Genomic DNA, 13,749 nt, shown 5'->3' on the forward strand with positions numbered 1-13,749 from the left:
AAAGCTTTAGCTAAAGCTTAGCTTTTGGACAAAAGCAAAGGAAAAGCGTTTTTTTGCTGAAATAAAACATACCACAAGGTTTATGTTCTTCCAGTCTTTAATTTCTTTAAATCATTGTTGTGTGTCAGCCCTGTTGGTAGGGCGTGCACTGCGCCTACGCGTTTTCTCACCCCAGATCGACAGATAATGTCGGTATTAGATATTTTATCAAAGTTTGATCGATTCCTACCGCAGATATAAATAACACACACTCGCGATATTAATAATATAATTGATGGCTTTTATTATAACTTACAAGGTTTCACGCAATGATTTATTTTTAAAATTATCCTGAGTAAGACTTATCTCTTATTATATTAAAGAGTTAATCTTGTATTTCGGCTTATTTCAATTAATGGACATAATGCTAGTGCTAAATGAATTCCTAAGTGGTTCACTAATTTAATATATCATCGTGTAGGAATTATGATTTAACGATATTTAAACAATCCTGGTTCAACGTTTAAAGTTGATTCCCTGTCGCGTAAAATCTTCAGAAAAATATAATATTTAAAAGAGTACCACCTACAATATATTTTAAAGACGAAAAATTAAAAAATAGATGGATCCATTTTCTTTATGAACACTCCAAAGAATATGACTATTTTATTGATAGAAACAAACTGAAAATCATTGTTATTTTAAACACGCGAACTAAGTCGGCAATAAAAGCCAGTATAATGTAAAAGTAGGCACATTTCTCTATCACATTAGCACAGCAATAAGTGCTAATAGTGTGGAAATAACACAACTTGATCATTTGTCTGCGCCTGTCGCTTTGTATTAGAAATCTTACGTTTTCTATTGCAAATGAAACGGAGAGAGTTATTCAGATCGTAAATGTATTTAGTTGTAGTGTTTTATTACTGTTCAATTTAAATTATTTAACATACTTGGCACAATAAACGCTGGTATTAAATTGTTGTAGTACTAGTAGTAGGACGCTGAAATGGAGTTGAAAAGTTAGCAAGGGAATAGAGAGTTATCGCGTCTTTAAACTTTTAAACTTACTATAACCGTCGGTTGTTACATAGATTATAATATAATAATATAGTATTATTGGACAACTCACACACATTTAAATCCAAACTAAGCTTAGATTCCATTATATTAAATGCACAGAAACTTGGATAACATGAATCATATTTGGTTACTTTTATAACGCTACTTTGCCTGCGACCTAATTATATGCAATTTAATTACAGGAGGGAATTCTGGCAAATATGGAGTATTGATATAGAAACAAATACACAATCATCATATCGCGTTCATCAACGTCTAAATAACTAATCGTCGTTTTTAAATCATTTGTTATAAACAAAACCACTGTCTTTTGGTCACAAACCCACGACGCCCAAACCCGTAGTGAGCAATACTACAGGAAATTCAGAACATTTTCCTCACATAACCTGTCTCAAACAGGTACGTACAATTCTCACACATTCGTGGTCACACCCAACCATTATACGTCCAAACATCGGAAGCATTTCTCCAATAAATTAAAAACTTTCTCTAGTAATAACATTAATTATATTTGTTACAATGGCTCTCAAACGTTTGTTATGTAAGTCTAATAAGATGAGATAAGATATTACTTGATATGACCTCTTGACTGTGTTAATGACTTTTGAGATGCGATTTAATCGTGGGTCAATATTTTGAATACTTTTTTTGAGTAGGTGGCAAATTGATGCCATCCTCTCAAATTGTAGATTGTAGATCTTTTATCTTACTGTTCTAATAGACACGGGTCTACTCCCTGAATAAGAGATGGTTTAAACCTTGGCTTTTCAATATTGGATTCGCGGAGGTTTGGGAATTGAGATAACTTTGACATTGGCCGTCTGAAGGGGTACATTACCAATAAATTACCTCGTTTCTACACAATAGGTGTGTCTGCAGGGCGGCAAACAAAAAAATAACATTACAACTTATTCTCTTAACCACATAGCTAGTAAAATAGGTATATTGCTGTCTTAAGTGATAATACACAAAGTGTATATTATCTGTTTTCTATTATCTGTACGCAGTATAAAATAAAATAATTCTATGAATGGATTATAGATATCAAAATATATTTAGTACCTCATCTGTACCCATCAATGAACAGTTTCTTACCGTATAAAAAACTTCACGACATATGAATTAAATATTATTTATTAACCATTGCGTTTATTTTTACGACAGTTCCCATGACTAAAAGTGTACTTAAGAGGCTTTAAGTTGATATTTATTATCGTAATTGGCCATCAAATGCAACTGTTCCGCAACCAAATAAACTGGATATAAAATTATTTTCAATATAATGTTATATCACATGAATCACATGAGTGTGTTGTAGAGACCAAACTTAGAACATACGTGTTTATAAATAAATATTTAACTCATTAATGTCCCACTGCTGGGCAAGTCTCTCCTTACGAAATGAGGAAGGGCCTTGATTCCACCACGCTGGCAAAGTACGTGTTGGGTTAGACCGCTCCTCAAATGTTTATAGGCACTATTTTGGTTCTCTGGAAATAGGGAAATAAATAAAGTTTACCTAGGACGAATTCCAGGAATTGTTATATAAATAACTAGTTATTTTTTCTATTGTCACGTGTATATAATAGAGGCCTTAGTATATAAATACGACAATAGTTTTCTTAGACCTTTTGTCAAGATAGTGGTATTTTTCTTTACATTACATTTCGTTTTTTTTTTCCTAGTAAGTAAGTATATGCAAGTATTTTTTTTAACGTAACACCACAACGGCTCTGTGTATTATACTGGCTTTGTAAGATTTAAACATAATACTAACGTCTATCAAAAAAACCTAATCTGACTCTTTGAATAACCTTAAGTAGTTACATAATAAAATTCAAATATCATAAACATCACACACTACTCACATATCCATAGCACATAAGACTTAAATCGAATTGATTAGTCATTTAGGTGTCAAATTCCGACAATATCGTATGCGATTCATTACGCAACCGCATCGCCTTGTGAATGGCCAGCGTTAATGCCAGTGAAAGCATCAATGTACTGCTGAATGAAAAAAGTGGTTTTTGACTCGCCAGGTCAATGTGGGACCTGTATTTATTACGAAATTTTGTCGAGGAGCAAGAGTTTAATGTCAACATTTTTATTCAGTGATGATTATAAACTCAAGATTTTAATTTATAATGTTTTATTTCGTTATAGCTGGAATGTTTTATTCTGCTGAAGACAAGGAAATCCAATTTTTATACCAACAACAATAGAAAATAAATATGTTAATTAGAGATTTCCGACTATACGATAGTGAAGTCTAATCCCGGATCTGCAAAGATTTTTGACTATAATATATGTAAAAAATCAGCCTGAAAACAGCACTTTCTGCTTAATAAAACGCACTGATAAACATATTACTCTCTTTTGCATCACACAGTCGTATATAAAGTCTTACAACACGAAAAATATCATATTTTAATATAGACAAGTCCACATGTTAAAGCTCTATAATCCATATATATTATAATTCTAACACACCATCAACGCTTATGGTGGTCATTTCCATGAACTTGTAGTGACGCTAATGTCCCGGCGGCAAGCTCAAACAAATTATATAGTGCTACGTGTCATGAACGTTTGCCGGTGACTTGAACTCTTTTGACTTTTAGTTTCAGATTATTTAAACTTTACTAACCAAAATTAATAGGTTTTTTGGCCAAAATTGATGAAATAGAAACTAAATTTTGTGCTTATAGCTACTGATAGCATTCAATTTGTAAAACTTACCCCCGGGTTCTGAGGTACATTTAGCAGCAGTTTATCTATTCAATTATATTTAAACTCATATAAAAGAACGCTATTGAATAGATAAACTACCGCTAAATGTGCTGAGAAACCGGGCAGTAATGAATCTTGGGAACCTAAACCTTAAAAGAAGAATCATTTTATCTGTCAACAAGGTCAAAATGGTTCCTAATATTAATTTAGTTTACTCGCAATAAGAAAATCGGTTCGTATGTATAAATGTTTCCTCTTCTTCAGCACGATCTGAGACAAGAAAAATGTTTTTTTTTTCTTTCATTTGTATAGTATCTTTAGCGTACCTTAGCGTAGTATGTCCGTAAAAAATAAGAGTCCATTTGCCATCGGCAAACTTAGTTGAAACAAGTGATATTAAAGTCGTTCGGTAGCTACATTGTAATAAGGTTAGGAATGTTGTCCCATTTCCGACTTCAAGTCGGTGTTTTGTTGTCATGTTAATCTGATGGATGAAGGAAACATATCATTTGAAATATGTTTTTTAAGAATAAATGGATGTAGATTAGGTTTTGTGGTTAAGAAAGGTTGGTAAGCTTCATGCTTGAATCGGGTTATAGTCCCATTAGGATTAAATAGTTTATTATTATTTGCAAGATTTCTCGATCGCAGAGAATAAAAATCAAAGAATCGAAATTTATTCGTTTAGGTCAATGTAAAAATATAAGTAAAGAAATAAAAATAAAATATGTGTTTTGTCAATTTAAGAGAGTCGGTACAATGATTGAATCTACCACTAGCTCGGAAGGTGTTAGAGCCAAGCAAGGAACTCACGAACTCCAATCGCCTAATGATTTACCATGTACAATAATTAATCTTGCAAAGAAAGGAGCTGCCAACAATCAGCGAAAAGTCACTTCTTGATTTTAGTAGCCAATATTCCGATTTCATTAATTACTATTAGTCTTAAATTCACCGTCAGTTCTTGAAAAATAGTATAAGTATAAACTATGAACAATCTGGGGTATTATTCTGGTCTATCCTAGCCTTTTTATAAACAACATACAGGGTGTATATTTTGATGACAACATCACAAATCTTTTAAGATAATATCGTAATTATTCTCCACACTGTCACACCTGGACAACTTGCTACATATCACACTTTTTACTACACAATAATAAACTTATCTCGCCAATAAATATACTAAATGTGTATTATGACTGTATCAGTGGATCTGATGTAGGATGCGTATGCGCATGTATTTGAACCAGTTTGTCAACGAGTATACGTTAAATAAATGATGTGTTTTGTGTTTTTGTTGTTGTTTATGTTATTTAATGTTGTTTTTTGTTGCAGGTGGTTTCTGTTTGGTGTTGTGAAGTGAATTGTGAGTATTTCTTCTTATTATTTGTTTATTTAGTACCATTTCTTATAGTGTTACATACTATTCAGAATTTAACACCAATTTGAAAAGTTGAGCAATTGGGTATAGATTTTTACATGATACTTTTCTAATCGCCATGTGAGGCTGAAACTGAAAAAAAGGCCCGACCCTCAATTTTTCATATTATTATGCTGATTTATACAGTAAAACTAATTAAAATCATGCCTAAACACATAGCAAAACTGGCATAACTATTGTTATTGATGACATTGCAACATGCGAATTCCTTTTCGCTGTATTATTTTTCTTTGGTAGTTATTCCATAGTTGTATATACAGCAAGTCTTTTGTCTGCCTACTTTAGGGTAAGGCTACTTTTGCCCTCGCAGAAGTATCATTGTTATAAATAATCTACATATGAATATAAAACACAGATGTTTAAAAAGCGTTTTTCTGCGTCCTCAAACTGGAAACTCGCCACAAAAACCCCCATGCAACAAGCCATGAGCGACTTTCCTCTCATTAAGCCATTTCACCCGGATTCTTTACTACAACGGATCTATGTCAATAGTTATACAGATCAGCGACCGCGTGATTAGACGTGCGTATGAGTTGCGACTTTTTTGTCGCGTGTCTGTAGCACAGTGGCTCCAATGAGCCGTATTTAAATTCTGCTAGTATTATTATGCTTTCCGGTTGACTGTTGTGTGTATATGTTACTGTAAAAGCCCGAACGGTGGTAAATCCTAAGATTTTCCGGTATAACCTAAGATTTACCAACTCGCAATGGTAAAAGTCCGAATAATTATTTTATTTCGAACTTTTACCTATATTCACTTGATGATACTGAGTGGTTAAAAAAAAATAACCACGAAAGCTAAGGTGCCTTCTAACCTAACCTACCCATGTCGCTGTGCCTAAAACTGCTTCTTTATAACTATGTCACAGTATATAATTATACCGTGAAATAGTTATAAACATAGTTATGAAGGAGGATTTTTTTATATACCGTAACATAGTTTTTAAACTCCGGCTTGTTCGGACTTTTACCATTGAGAGTTGGTCAATCTTAGGTTTTACCGGAAAATCTTAGGATTTGCCAGAGTTCGGGCTTTTACAGTAACATATATAAGAATATTATTGTAGGAAGTTGATGTGCGAATTGTGTAACTAGTTTTCGGTGTTAGGGAGTAGGTGAGGTGTTTGAAGATTGTTGCATTCACTCTGTATAGAAACAGTGAAGTTATCTTTTAGTGCTGTGAGTGCATAGATGGACTGGGTTATTATGGGTCGTTGTGCCGTCTTTCACTGTTCACCTCATCTATCAAAAAACAACAAAATTATTTGTTGAATAAAGTTACTGACAATTAAATAATTTTTGCAAAGTATTCGGTGATATCGTTAAGGATTGCTTGCTTCTACATACTATAAACTTTTACTAGAATTATCGAGAATACTGTGGATAAGATTACCATGTATGTGAACGTTTATGTACATAATATGTTACTGGCAAAATAGTTCTTGTTTTCATGAGTTAAAACTTTGATTATAAGCACAGGTAATTTCCTTAAAGTTAGTTTTAAGGTAGTTTTCATATTGAAATAATTTCTAATGCGTAAATCAGTAACAGTTGTTTAGTATTCATGTAGTAAGTTTTTTGATTACGATGTATAAAAGTACGTGACATTTAGTCGCTTACGTACGCAATGTGGGAACATAATTGTGTCAATATATTCAAGGTTACATACTATTGCATACTGTTATTAGTTTATTATAACATCTAGTTAGGTATAATAACTAGATCATTCATAAGTATATTTCCAATGCCTTGTTAAATTATGCTAGAAATAATATGGATTTTAACACTGAAACGAGATCGTGCGTGGAGTTGTGACTTGGTTCCCTAATGTAAAAAAACGCTTCGTGTGATCCGAAAATGGTTGTTTTAAGGCTCCCAATCTTTTAAAGACTACCTACAAGTATCTAACGCACCCTACCAACCCTAATAAGCACCCTTTACAAGGTATAAATCCATATGTCAACGAACCTTTTTGCATGATAGATACATTATTATTTTTCAGTTATTGATCATTCGTTTTTGAAGCTATTACCGGGCCCAGGACCTCCAGCGCCTACCAGGAGTATCTCCCAGTTGGGAGCCTCGTCTTATGGAAAATCCTTAAAAATTATAATTCGTTAAACTGCAGTCAATGTCAATGCCATCAAAAACATTCTGTAAAAACCTCAAGTCTCGCCGTAAAAAGTTGTGAGATCTATATAATACCAAGTCGATTAATCTATTTAGTCTCTACTTAAAGGACCTTCTGTCTTAAGTTATTACGTATGTTATTATCATGCCAATTTAAAAAAAAATACCTTTAAAACAAATAGACCGACCTGGCCATCGCATGATCTGATTATTAGTATGTATCACACTACACAGCACGACGAGAAGGTAATGCTCCTGAAATGTTAATGGCGAATTTGTGTTTTCGTGCGATGACCAAGTCGATCTATTTGTTTTAAAGGTATTTTTTTTTAAATTGGCATGATAATAACATACGTAATAACTTAAGACAGAAGGTCCTTTAAGTAGAGACTAAATAGATTAATCGACTTGGTATTATATAGATCTCACAACTTTTTACGGCGAGACTTGAGGTTTTTACAGAATGTTTTTGATGGCATCTCACTTCTTTTTGTAGAGCAAACATAAGTCCAATTTGTATGGAAAGACGTTTTTTTTTCATAATTCAACATATTTTCCTATGGGAATGTTGTTCAGCTTTATGGGATAAACACCCTTACCCACCCTTTACCCCCTCCCGTTATGCCTCATATAGTAGGTACCTATTTACACCAATTTATTTTATTTTCTAAATAATAATTCATTAACTGCAAATGTAACCTTGTAATCTTATACATTTATATGGGATTACAAAGTTATTGTTGCAGTTGGTGTATTTAGAAAACTGGACCGAAATTAGAAAATATTTAATTTTTCCCATGATTAAGACACTAAACCCTATTTGTATTCTAAATTTTAAGCTTCTAAGTCTGCTAGAAGTACCTTAGACTTTTGATGATCGGTGAGTCAGTGAGTCAGTGAATCAGTGAGTGACAAAATTCAAAATTTTAACAAGTTGTCATTCTTAAACTACTGGTTCAAATTGACTGAAATTTTAAACATACCGTGTTTATACAATGACTGATTAGTTGCTGAAAATTCAGGCTTCTTGTTTTATCCGCAACGAAATTATAGGGGTGTCAAAAGTAGCCCGAATTGCTTCGAGAAAAGGATGTTACGGCCGTGCCGCTTTTTTTTGCTCGACTTGCGGGGGCACTTCCGTGCCCCCAGATACTCTTTATAAATACAATTGATCAAATATTGCTTGTATTTTGCATACAAGTTGTATCGGCGACAAGTTTGGACATGCCGCTCTATTGTTATATTTCGTTATCAAGTTCATTGTCACGGTGTTATTATGGTGCCGTGTGTCGAGTTGTAAAGAAAACATTTATTTTGATACAATAATACGACTGAACAACATGTAGGTACCTAGACAAAACGAAAATAAAAGAAAATTTGAGGAAAAGGAAACCCACATTTTTGAATTTGTTTATGGTCTTTTAGCTCCTATAATTTGATGAACTGTTTAGTTTTCAATTAAAATTTACGCATAACAGATGATATCACTGGGTCAATAATGTTACAAAGTTTCTTTTGAATTTTTTTGAATCTTTCAAAATTAATTGACGTTCCTCTGAAGATATTACGTTAGTTATTAGTCAACAAAATCATATTTCCATAAGAACCTACATAAATTGAATCCAAAATTAACATAAACGCGTTAATCTCCAAACTCCTTTAAATTTTCTCCGAGACCAATAGTTTCGCTACCTTCCACAAGATGTCGCTGTAGCGTATCATCAGTAATGGCGGGAAGCGGGCGCTTCCGCTGTCGACACAGATGCCGTTTTAATGGCGACTGCCGTCATGCCGTCATGCCGTCGCTGGCCAACACTCGGAACTCACTGACCATCACTAATACTTGCCACTGCTGGAACTTGCCTCGGGATCGCATTCATTCGCATAGATTGTAATGTCTCAATAAAGTTTGCTACTTCATATTCCTATCTTACGATGGGACAGGACAGTTTAAATCGTTTATTTCTTAAGGTTATGTTCTGAGACTTCAGTTCTGTTAAAGCTGACAAACATATTAGGATATATCCAAAGCAAATTCATTATTAGCTACATTTTACCTGTTTAATATAACATCTGGGGGCACGGAAGTGCCCCCGCAAGTCGAGCAAAAAAAAAGCAGCACGGCCGTAACATCCTTTTCTCGAAGCAATTCGGGCTATTTTTGACACCCCTATAATTTCGTTGCGGATAAAACAAGAAGCCTGGATTTTCAGCAACTAATCAGTCATTGTATAGACACGGTATATTTAAAATTTCAGTAAATTTGAACCAGTAGTTTAAGAATGACAACTTGTTAAAATTTTGAATTTTGTCACTCACTGATTCACTGACTCACTGACTCACCGATCATTAAAAGTCTAAGGTACTTCTAGCAGACTTAGAAGCTTAAAATTTAGAATACAAATAGGGTTTAGTGTCTTTATCATGGGAAAAATTTAATATTTTCTAATTTCGGTCCAGTTTTCTAAATACACCAACTGCAACAATAACTTTGTAATCCCATATAAATGTATAAGATTACAAGGTTACATTTGCAGTTAATGAATTATTATTACTGTAGAAAATAAAATAAATAGGTGTAAATAGGTATCTACTATATGAGGCATAACGGGAGGGGGTAAAGGGTGGGTAAGGGTTTTTAGCCCATGAAACTGAACAACATTCCCATAAGAAAATATTATTAATTATGAAAAAAAAACGTCTTTCCATACAAATTGGACTTATGTTCGCTCTACAAAAAGAAGTGAGATGCCATCAAAAACATTCTGTAAAAACCTCAAGTCTCGCCGTAAAAAGTTGTGAGATCTATATAATACCAAGTCGATTAATCTATTTAGTCTCTACTTAAAGGACCTTCTGTCTTAAGTTATTATGTATGTTATTATCATGCCAATTTAAAAAAAAATACCTTTAAAACAAATAGATCGACTTGGTCATCGCAAGAAAACACAAATTCGCCATTATTAACATTTCAGGAGCATTAACTTCTTGTCGTGCTGTGTAGTGTGATACATACTAATAATCAAATCATGCGATGGCCAGGTCGGTCTATTTGTTTTAAAGGTATTTTTTTTAAATTGGCATGATAATAACATACGGAATAACTTAAGACAGAAGGTCCTTTAAGTAGAGACTAAATAGATTAATCGACTTGGTATTATATATGTTACTGTAAAAGCCCGAACTGTGGTATATCCTAAGATTTTCCGGTATAACCTAAGATTTACCATCTCTCAATGGTAAAAGTCCGAACGTTCTTTTATTTCGAACTTTTACCACCATTTCATTGGCAAATCTTAGGATTTACATAACGACACGGTAAAAGTTGATTATCATGTGTTTGAGCCGTAATATAATGATATTGCTAGGGATATAATTATATGCCGTAATATAGTTATAATGAGAGTTTGAAGATGTCGCCGGAGCCCCGCTTCGCGGGGCTCCTCCTTCTGGGTGGTTTAAAAAAAAATAACCACGAAGGCTGAGGTGGGAGCTTCGCTTCGCTCGCTCCCACCTCAGCCTTCTAACCTAACCTACCCATGTCGGTTTGCCCAAAACTCCTTCTTTATAACTATTAAATTATTTTACATTAGCTACATTTACCTGCCCTTGAGGTATATCCTAAGATTTACCAAGTGAATAGGGGTAAAAGTTCGAAATAAAAGAATTGTTCGGACTTTTACCATTGAGAGTTGGTAAATCTTAGGATATACCGGAAAATCTTAGGATTTACCACAGTCCGGGCTTTTACAGTAACATATAGATCTCACAACTTTTTACGGCGAGACTTGAGGTTTTTACAGAATGTTTTTGATGGCATAACTTTAACACGAGAAAATATTCGGAACTTCCCTAAAAATCTATCTCAAATCGGGACCAAGACGCGCGTAGTTAAAACCTAGCATTTGATAGAATTTGTAATTCTACAGGTATTCAAAATTTAAGGTTTATCTTATTTATTACTATAAAAATATATTTTTACTTGAACTTCAGATTATTCTATAGATATGATGTGTATACGTATTAATACAATAAACAACTGAATGTTATATCTAAAACGATACGTTTATAGTTTGGTTAAAATAACCTTTTATAGTTCGGCCCACTTTACATGATGGTGTCAGAGGTCATAACACATGTGATACTTAACAAAGAAAGCTATACTTGTGGTTTAAGTCTACCATTTACGCATGAACATAAAATGTACCATCTATGGCAATAGGCCAGTGATTTAGAAGACCTCAATACACGTACCTTACTAGATTCATCCAGTAATATGCCCGGGGCCAAAGATCTTCTATTGAATAAAACGAGTGTGTCCATTTTTCCTTAAGAGATAATTTTCCAAAAAATCCCTGGTTGAGGTATCTTTTTGCCCACCTCGTCTTTTTCACCATTTCTAAATATATATTAGTTAGCTTATCAGGTGGAATCTGACAGCAGTTTGGTTTCATTTGATGTCACTTTATCTCTAAGATACATAAGTTATTCAACACTCTTCCAGAAGCCGTGAAACTGGACCATCGTTTTCTTTTAGAAAGGTAAGGGCAAATACATTATCCCCAATATATTATCCTACATTTCTTATTGAATTCAATGCATCTTGTGATTAAGAGTCACATCTTATATTGAAAAGAATTCTAACACAACCGTGACCACGGTCGACTCAATTCGACCAAAACGTAAACAAATATGGTTATCGTAACCTTTAATTTTCGATCGCGTTAAGACCCGTCGCATTATTATACTATGCATTCTAATCTAATCAAAACTTTATCTTGATAATCTATTAGCCTAGCGGTTCCAAAATTTGGTAAAATCTCTCGTTACATTATGCCGTGAAAGCGTAACTAATAAAGAAATGAGCCTACTTTCGTATTTTGCAATATTAAGGATTGATGATGTTGATGACTGTCGTTCTATGAGCTGTTAGAAATTTCGTAAGTTGCCACGATTTAGTGTTAGATCATTAAATGCACATAAATTGCAATCTGGGGTAATGGTGTACTCAGGACATTACACATAGAATGCTTGCTTCTTAAGAATAAGAATCTTCTTATAAAATCAATATCTATTGCATAGTTTTGATTTTTCACAGTTCTTTTTTCCTCTTCAGCTCATCATTGTTTTCATAGTCCACTGCAGCAACAATCTTTGTTATCTCAATACATAGTTTTAATTACCTCTTGTTAACTCACTCCGTCTGCGTGGTTGCTACAAGTTTAATTAAAATCTATTCAGTAATTTTGCCGTAATGCAGAACCAAATCTATACTAATCTATACTAATATTATAAAGCTGAAGAGTTTGTTTGTTTGTTTGTTTGAACGCGCTAATCTCAGGAACTACTGGTCCGATTTGAAAAAATCTTTCAGTGTTAGATAGCCCATTTATCGAGGAAGGCTTTAGGCTATACAGCCTTGCTCATAAGTATTAGGCACCCCCATAAAACACGTGCAACTCATTCAGTATTTAAAAATTGACGAATCCTTTTATTAATATGCTAGGCGGCGTTATCAATAGGAAATTTTAAACAAAGGATTGCGAATTCTAAGGTGTCATAAAACATCTGGTCAACATTTTGTTAATTATGTCATTTTTTCAAATAATTTTATTTTTTGAATCAGTCTTCTTTCATTACTCGTAGTGTCAAGAGGCTATTATTTGCGACTTATTTGTAAATTAGATACAGTCTATTTTACGAAATGCCTAAATTAACTCAAGTGAGTGTGGAAAATCGGATAAAAATTCTAACTCTACATGAACAAGGCAAGTCTCAGATGGAGATTTCCAGAATGGTGAAGTGTTCTCGCTGTGCAGTGCAAACTGCTATCAAAAGGTTTGCTGAGACTGGTTCTCACGCGGACAAACCGAGAACAGGTAGAAACTATAAGACAACAGCGCGACAAGACCGATTACTTATTCGTAATTCCCTCAGAAATCGCAAAAAAACTTCTTCTGAGCTCGCTGCAGATCTTTCAGAGACTATTGGAAGATCAATTAGTGCTCCAACAGTAAGAAGAAGACTTGCGAAAGCTGGTTTAAAAGGCTGCAAAGCGAGGAAGAAGCCATTGCTCTCCGCCAGCAACATAAAGAGCCGCTTAGAATGGGCTCTGAGACACCAACATTTAACTGAAGAAGATTGGTCCAATGTTGTGTGGTCCGATGAATCTAACTTTGAGGTAAGTTTTATATCATTAATGTTAAATATCAACAACCATTTAGCTTTCAACAGTTTAATTTAAGAAAAAATATGACAAATTTTAAATTAAGTTTATTTCGGTAATTTTTCAGATTTTTGGGACGCCTGGTGTAGTTTTTGTGCGGCGGCGTGTCGGTGAAGAATACCACCCAAGTTGTGTGGTACCTACCGTCAAACAC

The 13,749-nt window shown here is 33.9% G+C and overlaps 1 protein-coding gene across 4 annotated transcripts in view; it reads left to right on the top strand.

Annotated features, from left to right (window-relative positions):
• The window catches only part of LOC142986038 (uncharacterized), a 150,847-nt gene that overhangs the window by 22,960 nt on the left and 114,138 nt on the right, over positions 1–13,749 (top strand). For all 4 annotated transcript variants that reach the window (XR_012960334.1, XM_076134372.1, XM_076134281.1 and 1 more), the window contains exon 2: positions 5,134–5,164. The gene's annotated coding sequence lies outside the window, so the exon portion shown is untranslated. The remainder of the gene's footprint in view (positions 1–5,133; positions 5,165–13,749) is intronic.

Source organism: Anticarsia gemmatalis, chromosome 1 (genome assembly GCF_050436995.1).
Source record: "Anticarsia gemmatalis isolate Benzon Research Colony breed Stoneville strain chromosome 1, ilAntGemm2 primary, whole genome shotgun sequence".
NCBI lineage: Eukaryota > Metazoa > Arthropoda > Insecta > Lepidoptera > Erebidae > Anticarsia > Anticarsia gemmatalis.